This window comes from Vanacampus margaritifer, chromosome 2 (genome assembly GCF_051991255.1).
Source record: "Vanacampus margaritifer isolate UIUO_Vmar chromosome 2, RoL_Vmar_1.0, whole genome shotgun sequence".
Classification (NCBI taxonomy): Eukaryota; Metazoa; Chordata; class Actinopteri; order Syngnathiformes; family Syngnathidae; genus Vanacampus; species Vanacampus margaritifer.
Genome location: NC_135433.1, coordinates 51,759,287 through 51,772,144, shown reverse-complemented (window position 1 = coordinate 51,772,144; position 12,858 = coordinate 51,759,287). Strand labels below are relative to the sequence as shown.

Here is a 12,858-nt window from a genome sequence, read left to right as displayed (position 1 = left end):
GGACAGTATGTATTTGCGCCCCCTCCGTATCCGACGGCGTCAGTGATGGCCCCCGTAGTTACTTTGGGGGGCAGAATGGTTTTAGATGTGGAAGATGACGGGTCACGGATGACGCCAGCAACAATACAGTTGATCGAACAGGCTGTGAATAATGAGAGGAAAAGGCTGCGGGGGAGTGAGTCACCCGTGCGCACGTCAGGGGCGGTGTTAGCAGGAGACGGGGGCACCACTAGTGCAGGGGATAAGAGGACTCCGAAGCTGATAAGGGAGGAGGCACAGGGGAAGTTGTTTGATGGACATAAGGTGCAGACTGAGGAAAGAGAGATGTTAGAGAAAATGGTGAAATCAAAATGGCCATTTGGTCTGTTTCTCCTCACTGCCTTTGTGGAGATGATAAAAGTGCAGAAGTTAAGTGAATGGAAGTGTAAGTTTGTTTAAGACAGTGATGTTTAAGTGTGTGGAAAAAAAAAGGTGAAAAAGAATGGTAAGCAGGAAATCTGCATATTTTGAAAGGATGGGGGCCGTGAGCTGCTGTTTAAGAAGGTGGTGATTTGTACTGTTGTCTGTTAAAATTAAATTAAACTAAATAAAAAGGACAGGGGGTGTGATACGTTTAGTCCTCTCTCCCATTGTCTCCATTTGGGAGACTTGTAGTCTGTTGTGTGTGTGAATAGCAGGGGTCGTCTAAGGCTAATCTATTAAAATCAAATTGTTCCTGGTATGCGGAAGGACATAGAGGTCTAGGTGTTAACTACAGGCCACTATCATATTATTTTTAAAATCAGATCCGTGTTTTTTATAGTTGAATAAGTAATAAAACCAAATTTTAATTGAAATAGACTTTTCATTTTTGATTTTTATATTTCCCCTGCATCTCTGATAACTTATTCGTAGGTGTGAAAATGATTTAACCTTTGTCTTTATCTGAGTCCCATTCTAGAAGTCTGGAAAGGACTTCCATCCAAGTGGCCAGGGTGACTAACAGCTGTCACATGTTTCTTAAATTTGAGGTAACACGTAATGAAGATGTCTATGGTAGACATATGCGTAAATATAGTACTACTACTTGCTATAGTGTAGTGATCAAATTCAAATAAAACCACAAAATGAATAAATTAGGGGTTTGGAAAACAAAATATTTTGGGGGAATTTTTTATTTTATTTTGTCTTGGAAATTGAATGACAACAAGCAGTGCTCTCTTGCTATGATCTCATCTCCCTCTGTCTGTTCCGAGTGTATAAATGTTTCGGGCAGGTTCAATCTTTGACTGAAAGGTGTTTCACTTGGGTGACTCAACCAAAAAGTGCTGGAAATGGAATGAACAGCATTCTCCTGCTATGCTTGATGTTCAGAGTGGACGGCGAACTGAACAATGGTCACTTTCGGGGGGGAAGTGACCACACGGACTGCAAAAAGGATGGTACACTGTAAATCCGCTCGTCCTGTGACTGTTCAATGACTCTTATGCATTGTTTGAGCATAATGTCCAGCAACTTTTTGAGCAGACAGGATAACCATCGATTCTGTCATGATGAACTTTTCCTGAGAACTCCAGTACACAAAGCCCAGTGCCCGCTTTGAACTTTGCCCTGCATAAACTGCTATCGACAAGGACAGGAAGGAATATGAACTACAGTTGTGGACTCAAAGTTCTGGAATCATCTGAGTGTGGTGCCTGAGGTCGTATGTTGTATTCTGTTTGTAGACATTTGCACTCTGTACTATGTCAGAAAGGAAATGTGATCTATAGCAACGCAGTTTCGGAAATTGAGAACAGCTTATGTGAATTAGGGTAGTATAAAATTTAGTCTAATCTTTAAATACTATATTTTCCGTTGTTTGATGCTTGTTGAATTTGGCCTTCTATTATTTTCCCATTTCTCTTTTATAACTTTGGCTTCTCAGAGTGGACTCAGATATGGAACACTTATGGCGAATTTGCTGGTTAAATTTTTAATTTTTGATTTAGGTTGCAGCACTGATTTTTGATTGGGTCATGATCTGCAAAGTTCCCTGCTGTGTTTTTACAAAGCCCCCACTACTCTGTAGAAGAGGTGAGGTTAGTTAGCATTTTAAGAATACTTTTTGGTTGGTGTAAAGTAGGGATTTTGTTTTGTTTTTCTGATTATAACTCATTTCTTTTATTAGTTGAGATGGCAGATATTTGGAAGATTCGTGACCTGCAATAGATTAATGGGGTTATTTTAAATCTTTTTTTCATCTCTTCCTGACCCTAAAAGTCCTCCGCTGCAGTATCTTAATTTACATCTGCTTAAGTTGGTTGTTTTTCTAATCTACAGGATTCAAATTTACATTACAAACTCTTGCCTCAAAGGCTTTTGTTTTTATGGCTCCTGGCTAGCTCAGCTGGAGATCTTTTTATAGTTCTGGTGTTGGCCAAATTGTCACAATTTGGTTGTTTTTTAATCTACAGGACACAAGGTGTCTGTTTTTCCTCTTTGAAGCAGCAATTTGGAAGCGGCTGCCGTTTTCACATTCAGGTCTGAAATGATCAAAATTGATCTTTATCAGATGGGGGAATGACTGGTCTGTCTGTGTATGGTTGAAAAGGAAGTCTGATGTGAGAATGACTGGTCTGTCTGTCTATGGTTGAAAGGAAGTCTGATGTGAGAATGAAGTTTGGTGTGAGGAATTTACAGGCAGCGAATGAAGAGGATGGGAGTTGGAAAAATAAGTTCTACAAAGATGACAAAAGACGACCCTTATAGCAGAAATACGGTAAGTATGTTCCATCTCAGAAACAATTGAAAAGTATAATTTCTAGAGCCCATGGAATATGCCATTTAGGTGTGGAAGGAACATTGACACACCTGGGTGACATTTTTTCATGAGACAAGTTGTTAAAAATGAACTGCAGTGTTTATTTAAGGTATAAGTATAAATCTCTTCTCAGACTGTTCATGGCCCGGCCGGACATGAATAGTTCTGAGTTAAGATGATGTTGTTTTTAAATGATTTACACTGCTATAATAAGAAACCAGCGTTAAAAATACAGAAATTTGATGTACGACAAAGAGCAACATTATGCTCAAGCATTGGAGCTGTGGATTGAGACCACAGGTAAACACCCAGGCAGCTACCCTGAAGCTGAGATGATGTTCAGGACGGCGATGCTGAACGGCCTCCCAAATGAGGTGCAAGCGATTATGAGAATTGACAAAAGGGGTACCATTACTCACAGTTGCGCCCGGCCCCAGACTTTGTGCCTGCCAATGGTGAGCTTAAAGATTGACTGCCCGGACGGGCAGGTCAAGAGAGGGAATGTGTCGATGGCGAGAATTGGATCAAAATCGGACTCGGAAGTGTCTGAACAAAAACGACGACGATGCAAATGTTTAACTTTATTGACTATTTTGTTTGCAGGCTTGTGCTTTGTGTGGACTATGTTAGCGTTTGAACATATGGTGCGGGATGATAGAAGTGATGGAACGAAAGGAGAACGAGTGATGGTGTATCATTCCTGTAATGGAACGGTATGGTATGAAGCAGAGCAAGATGGTGGTAAGACGCTGACACAGACACAACAACTACTGTTAAATCTGAAGTGTAAACAACCGACACAGGTGAACACTTGGGTGACAATTTTCAACTGGACTCAACAATGGCTTGATTTGTTAGATAAATTGGACAATTATCAACCACAGTACCAGGACTGGTCCTTGGTACGCCCACAGGAACCTAGAAGGAGAAGAGAGGTAAAGTCAAAAAATAAGGGGGAGAAAAAGGGCTACCAGAATTGGATGATAGGCTGGGCATATAATAATTCGGTGAGAATAACAGTGGCCCCTAATACGAAGACCCAAGTAAATATACCAATAAAGGCACTGAGAGGGTTTCGGGAAGCGTGGTATACACCAGTGAAGGCAGTCATGTCATTAGTAACTGGAGACATGTTCCCTGGTTACTGGTGGTATATGACAGCACATGTGACAATGTGGGGATGGGATTCCGTGGTTACCACACAGGCGGGTGATTATTGGACACCATCAAAGAATAAAATTGCTAAGTATTTCCATAATAAGATTCTCCTGAGAAAAGAAGGGGAGATATTGAAATTAACAATTGCAATGGGTAATAAGTCAATTGCGCCACCACACCAAGAAGTGTTAGTGCTAAACACATCATGTTGGGGGTTTAAGTTGTGGGCATATTCGTCTGGAAAAGATCCATATTTTCCAATTATCATTTGTGAGAATGGGACTATGATAAAAGGGGAAGCACCGGTAGTAAATAATTATACCCGTCGAACGGGTACCACGGCCAAAACAATGACGACAGTAGATGACTGGTTTATGAGTCACACAGGTATTTCTATGGTCACTAATAATTGGCTCCTGATGGCTGAACAGGCCGCTAAGAATACTAACGAGGATTGTTTGGTATGTTTAGGTGCAAGACCAGTTTTGAAAATTATGGCAGCAACTGTTGTATCCAAAACCTGTCTCTTTGGTTTCCTGTATAACAAAACTCTCCAAGGAAAGTGCAGCCAATTGGATTCGGCCTTTCCACTGACAAATATGGAAAAGCAAAAGCCCATTTTTGACATCCATGTTGCACAACAAAATTTTACCTGCCTAAAGTTACATGGGAGTGGCCCTGGGATTGGAAACATCCAGGAGTCATGGTGTAATGAAAATGTGTCTTTGCCAGCAGGAATACCTCTCGCTCGTGCTGATGTTTGGCTGTGGTGTGGAGAGAGAGTGTTGTACGATAGGCTTCCCCCCAATGCCTCAGAAGGACCCCCAGGAAGCGGAGACAGCGGTGGCCCTCCGGGAGTCCGGGATGTGAGTATGTGAAGTTAGCCTCAGGGATCTGAGGCCATGAGAAAGAATGAAATTTTATACTGATTTTCTACTAGAATGAAATTTTTTACTAATTTTTAGTTGTTTATTGATTTATAGCTCATGTTTAACAATAAAAAACAAGGTATTCGAGTGATGACCTCAGTCGTCTGAGGTCATGAGAGGGATTAAAGGAATATAAGAGTTTGTGTTGAGTGGGGGTGAAATACAGGATGTGTGTGATGCACGTGGGCGTGTTAGGAATGGAAGGTTGCCAACAAAGGATGCTAATTGCAGGGGGAGATGCAGAACCGTGATAAGATCAAAGTAGGTTATAAACCACATTTGTTTGAGACCATGGCGGAAAAGTACAAAACAGGAGAAGCCACCCAGTGACCTGCGGATGAAGATCGGCCAATGAGAAGCAAGCTAAAGTTAAACTGCAGAAAACACATAGCCAATAGAATAATGCCAGGATGCCTTTGTTTCTGTGTCATTTAAATATTGTGTAGTATAACTATTCACTGGGGCAACTCGGAGGAGACTACGTCTGCTGTTTGAGACAGAGGCGTATAGAATTGTATTGATAGGGACCCGGGACCCCAGCTGTGATGTATTAGATTTGAGTGTTAGGAATAAATCCACTCGTGTGTGAAAATGCCGGCTTCCTGATACCTTTCTATTGCAGAACGAGCATGCTATTGTTGGATGAGTGATAGTTTGGTAAGGTCACAAATTGGAGTCAGATTATTAACTTAAATTTATATTAATATAGAAATAAATTCCAACAACACCTTAGCCACATGAGTGTAACTATCTGTTATCAATATTTAGATGATTAAAAGTTGAAAGCAATCAATATGAGAATGCAATCAGTTTTGACACTCATGAGGAATTTTTTTTTACTGAATTCATGAAGCACATCACTTTGCAGGGAGGGTCCAAAGTAAGTTGCAGTTCTTGGAACTTTTAAAATTGTTGTTGTCATTGTTGTCATAACTGCCCACATTAATGTATTGATTCTAGTAGCTGGAAATGATTTGATTATGATCATTTACATTTCTGCCCACTTCTCCCAGACGTTTCATTCGATTGACTTCAAACTTGGCCTGTACCATGTCAACCTGGGACATCAACAGGGGAAAAATGCGTGAGTTTTTGAAATACTATATGATGGCGGGTTGTTACATATTTTCATTGCCACGAAAAGGGAAATGCTTAAAACCTGCGCAAAATCTGCACAAGCTAAAAAAAATACCTAATTTCACATGTATATTAATAGTCATGGTAATATTTGGTTACACATATAGTCCCACCTGATGGTGACAAGAAATGTCGTCTTTTTTTTTACCTTTTAATCTTCTACGACTAAACCCTTAATGCAACCAGTTGAAAATTTGTCAGAAAAACATTTATATCATGCCTCAGACCAAATATTGTGACTTTTCAGCAAAGGACATTACGGTGCCGAAAATTCTGAAGATTTACCTGCTGTTGTAGTGTTATGTTCAGGAGTTGGATCCCAAAAACGCAGACACAAATAATGGTTTTGACATTTATTTGTAAAACAAAGCTTCAACTGAAGGTGATGCAATCATCTAGACCAACAGCGACATGACAGAGAGAACAAAGGCTCTTGCATCAGCCAGGGTCAAACGCTGAACATAGTATGGCCAGTAAGTCAATAACTAAGCGGTTGGCGCGAAACATACTCACGACTAGACGAGGCAGTGAAAAGTTTTCACTGAAAACTTTACTAGAAACAACGGGAAGATATTGTGGATCCAGAGATGTGGAGCTAGGTAGCTAACTATCATTGATTGGGCCATGGAGGTAAGCAAATGAATCGTCCGACAAATAAAATGTGTCTTCCGCTGTTGCAGATGACTCTCATAGGCTGCTGATTACATCAGGCAGTTGCAACACATAGGACACAGTCTGAGAGAAATAAGACATTACTCCCTCCCCAAAGGACGCCCCTTGTTGGACCACCTGACTTAGATGGGTAGAGAGAGTGAAAGTCACGCAGTGACAATGGATCGAGAATCCAGGAGCGGGGGACCCATTGGCGTTCCTCAGGCCCATAGCCTTCCCAGTCAACCAAATACTGCACACTATATTCTCCGCCTACACTCAAGAATTTCCCTCACTGTATTAACTGGCTCACCATCGATCAGCCGAGGAGGAAGAGGGGGCACCGTCGGCGGGCTCAGTGGACTGGAGACAATTGGCTTGATCAGGAAAACGTGAAATACCGGATGAAACAGGGATCCATCTTCCTGGACCCCCCAGCCAGATACCTATTCCTTGTGGAGAGCCACACTTCCTGACCCAGGTGGTAGTCAAAGAATTAAAGGTGAATTTCGAATTCGTCGACCAACAGTTAAGTGACCTCCAACGAGATAATGCTGAGTTACGCTCTTCACTCGCGGCTGTTTCAGCCGAGTTGGAGATAATTAAAAAGGAGAATAAAACGCTAAAAGAGGTTCTGGATGTCCAATCCTGTAGCATGCGGGAGAATTTAATATTCTCAGGCATATCCGAGAACACCTCTGATAATCCAGAGGCCGAGATAAAAAAAATGTATGACGACATTGTTAAAAATTCCTCAGGAGACTGTAAATAATATCTCTTTTCACCGTGTACTTCGTCTTGGAGCCCGTAGGGGCAACAAACCCCTATTATCGCTAAGTTTGACCATTTTAAACAGAAATAATTTGTTAAAAGTAAAGAACAGGAGCTTAAAGGGACCTCGAGAGAGAGATTAATGAGCAGCAAAAGGTACTGTTTCCCATAATGAGACAAAATAGGCAGGAGGGTAAATACTTAATACTTAAAAATAGAAATACTTATTATGTATAGGCTATATTACAAATATAATATTAATACATAACTAGAAAAATTCCCGCGGAACTATATCTAAAATATATTTTGTCATGTCTGGGAAGATCTGGCTTTGGTTGAGGGCCCTGAGTGGGTTCCCGCCCTTCCGCGGGTTGACCAATCCGGGTCCTCAGCCACTTGTGCCTGGCCCCAGGTGTGGCTAATTACCAAATTAGTGTGGGTGTATTTAGTTCCCGGGTGGTGATCAGCCCGTGTGGGATCATTGCCGCTTGTCACGGTCACCCCCGGAGTTCTGTCTGCCATTTTGATTTTTGTACCTTTTCAGTTCCTTGTTTATTTTAATACTAACCAGTACCCTGGTTAGTGTTTGTTTGTAAAATAAAGCACGCCAGTCTCGCCTGCACTCCTGCTGTGGTTTTCCTGCCTCCCTGCATTTTGGGTCCTCCACTCCACACGCCGACAGACACCATGCCGCTCCGTGACCACACCGTGACATATTTAAACAAAAAATCTCGCCTAGGTTACCATTTACTAGTGTATTACATGTTTAATCCCCCGCCAATTTCCTTCACATCCACCTCCCTCACTTTTTTTCTTCACTGTTATATTCACTAGCCTATACAGATATCTATACATATCCCTAATAATGATGATCCAGCCTTTTTTCATGACTTTTTCTCTCAGCTGTTTGAACTCTACTGTTATTTTTTGGAGGAGACTTAAATCCACTAATAGATCGTTCTAATAATACAACATGTACATATAAAGCGATTACAATCTACTAAAGTAATATGTGGATGATTTTGGCCTCGTCAACAGCTGGAGATTTAAAAACCCAACTAAAAAGGAATTTACCTTTTTTTCTGCGGTGCACCGGTCTTTTTTAAGAATAGATTTTTTTCTTACAAATAATTCCTGGGTTTGCTCTCCAGCCGGTGGCCCCTGCGAGGCACTGGGGATTTGTGCTTGCTCTGTCCTAGCCGGGGTCAACCGGCTCCCTTTTTTGGTGGAGGTTTTCATGCCAGATCCACCACACCAGCATCTACCCAAATTCAAACACAATCTGCTTCTTCCTCTGGTCGTTGAATCGGTGGAGGCTGATGCCTGTAGATCTCACTTTGCTTCCTTCTATCCTTCCGACCCTTCCTCAGTCTTTCCTTTGGTCTCTTGAGATCTCCCTAATTTGTCGGAATTTAGATGTTTCTGGGGTTGGTGAAAGATTCTGGTTGGTAACCCGGTGGGTAGTAGGTGATGTCTGGTCGGTGCTGGATTTCACTTTTCTTTCTTTTCTTTGATCCTTTCTCGGGTCTTCTGACAACGTCACGACTAGCTGGATTCTGAATTATCCGGTTTAGGTGAACGGTATGGGATTTTTAATAGGTTTTAGGTGAATTGAGCACACATTCACACGCACACACATATGCACAACACACCCACACATACTCATGCACATACAAAAAAGAAAAAGGAGGGGGGAAAAAGAGAGAGAGAGCAATGATGTCGAATCTGTAAGATTATCAAATGTACAATACTGAGCGCTCTCAGAAAAAAAAGAAGGAATGAGCAATTTTACAGAAACGATCCACTACAGTCAGTATTACTGTGTTGTCTCGGGAAGCAGGGAGGCCAGTAATGGGTAACGTGACGGAATGGGTAAAGTTTGTAGCAATCCTGCTGGAGGTCGATGGGAAGCCTTACTGCAGGCACAAACTGAGCAGGCACTGATGAACTCCACGATGTCCCTCCGCATTCTAATCCACAAAACTTTCTGAGCGATGAGGAAATGAGTGTGTCTCATTCCTGGGTGGCAAGCGACCTGCAAAGCATGTCCCCATTGAAGCACCTCTGTACGCAGATGGTCGGGGATGAACAATCTCCCTTCTGGACCTCCGTCAGGAACTTGAGTGCGGTGGAGGGCTTCTTGGCCTTTTCTTTCTATCACCCACCGTAACGCTCCCACCACACGGTTACTTGGAACAATAGTCTCGTTGCTGGTGTCCTCCACAGCAGGATCATGGATCCTAGACAACGCATCGGGTTTGGTGTTGGAGGAGCCATTTCTGTAAGTCATGGAAAAGTTGAACCGGGCGAGGATCAGCGCCCAACGAGCCTGTTTGCAGTTGAGTCGTTTGGTGGTGCGGATGTAGGCCAGGTTTTTGTGATCTGTGAATTGTTCCTTGGCCCACTCCAGCCAGTGCCTCCACTCCTGCAGAGCCAGAATGATGGCCAGCACCTCGCGGTTACCCACGTCATAATTAGCCTCAGCCGAACTCAGGCGTCTGGAAAAGAAGGCACAGGGGTGGAGCCTCTGGTCAACTGGACTGCTTCCACTCCGGAGTCCGATGCGTCAACACTGGTGGTCAGTGCTGGAACTGGCTGACTGATTCTACACCTGTCGATGCCTGGTTGACTGGTTCTCCACCGGTCGTTGCCCTCTCAGATTCCGAAGCAGGACCAGCTCAACGCAGAGGTCTGATCCAGCATAAAGATACTTGGTGACCTTGTTGACCACAGTAGAAGCAGGCCCCAGTCTGGATGTGTCGCAGTCGCTCGCCCTGGCTGAGACATCCTCTGCCAATCTGCATGGGCTCCTCTCCGGAAACTTGCTCTCTCCTCACTGGCTCTATGACAAATGTCACAAGCCTCCAAGATCCATTGGGACCATCCTAGTGGTACGCGAGGGGTACCTGGGACACTCCATGCGACGTTCTCTCCACTGCTCCCTCAAGCGGTTATCCAGTCGTATGGCGAGAGCGATGAGTCCTTCTAAATCAGTTGTTTCATCCCTGACAGCTAGCTCGTCCTTTACTCGTGGGTCCAGGCCCCGGCGGAAAATACTACACAAAGCAGTGTCATCAAAACCGCTTTCGGCTGCCAGTATGCGGAATTCAATGGAGTAGTCCGCAACAGAATGGTCTCCTTGGGCATAATCCATCAGTCTACTTCCAGCCTTCTTGCCCTTGGCAGGATGATCAAAGACTTGCTTGAATTTTGAAGGAAAGCCGGAAGCGAAGTGTGCAATACTGGTTTGGCATTGCTTACTGCCATATCTCAAGTTGCTGCTTTACCCGTAAGTAAACTCATCATGAATGCGACTTTGGTATTATCTTGAGAATAGGTATAGGGTTGTTGGTATTAAAGAGCAGTGTTGAATGAATTCACCGCACAACCCGAGCTCACCCCCCTCTCGAGACGGATGTGGACGACTCGGTTCGCAAGGTGAACCCCCCGATGTGTCCCTGGACGAAACATGCGCGGATAAATCATCAAACTGAGTCACTAATGAATTTAGCGACTTCCTAAGCTCAGTCCCTGGGAGGCCAGGGCATTGCACATGGCTTATTTGAGTCTGCGGTATTCATATGGTCGGACGATTTTTATGTTCAAGAGTTGGATCCCAAAAACGCAGAAACAATAGTTTTGACATTTTGTAAAATAAAGTTTCAACTGAAGGTGATGCGAACAAAGAGAACAAAGGCTCTTGCATCAGCCAGGGCCAAACGCTAAACATAGTATGCCCAGTAAGTCAATAACTAAGCGGTTTGCGCGAAACGTACTCACAACTAGATGAGGCAGCGAAAACTAGACCAGAAACAACGAGAAGAGATTGTGGATCAAGAGACGTGGAGCTAGGTAACTATCATTCATTGGGCTGTGGAGGCAAGCAGATGAATCGTTCGACAAACAAACTGTCTCTTCCGCTGTTGTCTTTATAGGTTGCGGATGACTGAGTCTGAGAGCACAAATATGACATGTAGCGTGAAACAGATTATCCTATCTTCTCTAAAATTCACATATTTGATGACAATCCATGCCTGAAGACATCTACAAACTTATATTTCACCATAGTGGTGGTGCTGTGTAATTCTCCTGCAATGCCAATGCACCCCCCCCCCCCCCTTCCCAAAACAAACAAAAAACACACTGATTTCCGAGGGCCTTAACATGGATGAAGTCTCATGCAACGTTGCACACACATCAGGCCTGGCAAAAATAATATTTTAATAGTTTATTGTGAGATTGTTTTCTTCTTCCAAAATCAGCTCAGTAATGCCCACCACAAATGTTTAACAAACAAAGATCTACGAAAAGTTGAAGCAATATGAGACAGCTCAAGACCCGACAAAAAAGTTTCTTGGAGCTATATGTTAAACCCAATAGGAAGTCCTCCATTTTGGATTTATTTTTAAATCTTGCCCCATTTTTGGCCTATTATAGAGGTCACATTTTAAAGAACACCTCGCACAGCTTTTATCCGATTGACTTGTATCTGTGGGGTGTTTCATCAAAAGATGTTCCCGATGAAAAGTAAAATCAAAACATTTTACTTTGCCACATGCTGTTGCTGTGGCTACGCACTGTTTACCAAGAAAAAGTATGCTGATATGGGTGGTCTAAAGATGCGTGAAAACTCATGTAATTATGAATACACATTAGGACTGGCACATAACAAAATATCCATATATAAAAGTTTATTGTGCCTTTGTCAAAAAAAATTTTAATTCCAATGTGCAAGTACCACAAAGTGGCCCAGGCTGCGAGGACCCATCATAGCTGCTTGCAGCTCTAGTTTATGTATATATCTATATCTATATATATATCTATATATATATATATATATATATATATATATATATATATATATATATATATATATATATATATATATATATATATGTATAATTTTGTTTTCAAATCCCAGGAGAGGAGAGACAGTGCAATCTATATATTACATGTAACAGTGCTCAACCTCATGCCACACTGATTTGTCCTTTAAGGAGATGGTTAAGAGGAGAAGGAAAGAGTTAAAGACTGTTAGCGAGTCATCGCTTCCTTCTAATTAACAAGTATTTGACAGAGCTGCTGTGACAAAACAAGGCGAGGAAGCGTAGAGCAGCCATCTGCAGCAGCCTCGTGTGCTGAAGATTTGATGCTGATTTGACTCAATGATGAAGTTCCCGACATCAGGCTACATTCAGGCCTTGACAGACACACAAACACGCACGCACGCACGCTGTGCCTCACAATCTGTGTGTTGCATGATGACTACAGTGCAATAACAGATTGACATGTAGAAGAGGCCTGAAACGAAAAATAAATACAGTATTCACAAAAAAAATACGCGTAGTACTTGAGTAAAAGTGGTATGACACATATACTAGTAGATTGTTCTAAAGTCAATTACTAATGGGTCACCTGCACTGCCTCATA

The 12,858-nt window shown here is 42.5% G+C and overlaps 1 long non-coding RNA gene across 1 annotated transcript; it reads left to right on the top strand.

Moving 5' to 3' along the window:
- Nucleotides 1-725: 725 nt before the first annotated feature.
- LOC144042863 (uncharacterized) lies at nucleotides 726-8,050 on the top strand. The gene is made up of 4 exons (XR_013290996.1): nucleotides 726-3,585; nucleotides 4,328-5,749; nucleotides 5,883-5,953; nucleotides 6,687-8,050. It is a non-coding gene; the product is annotated as an uncharacterized LOC144042863 (long non-coding RNA).
- The last annotated feature ends 4,808 nt before the right edge of the window (nucleotides 8,051-12,858 follow it).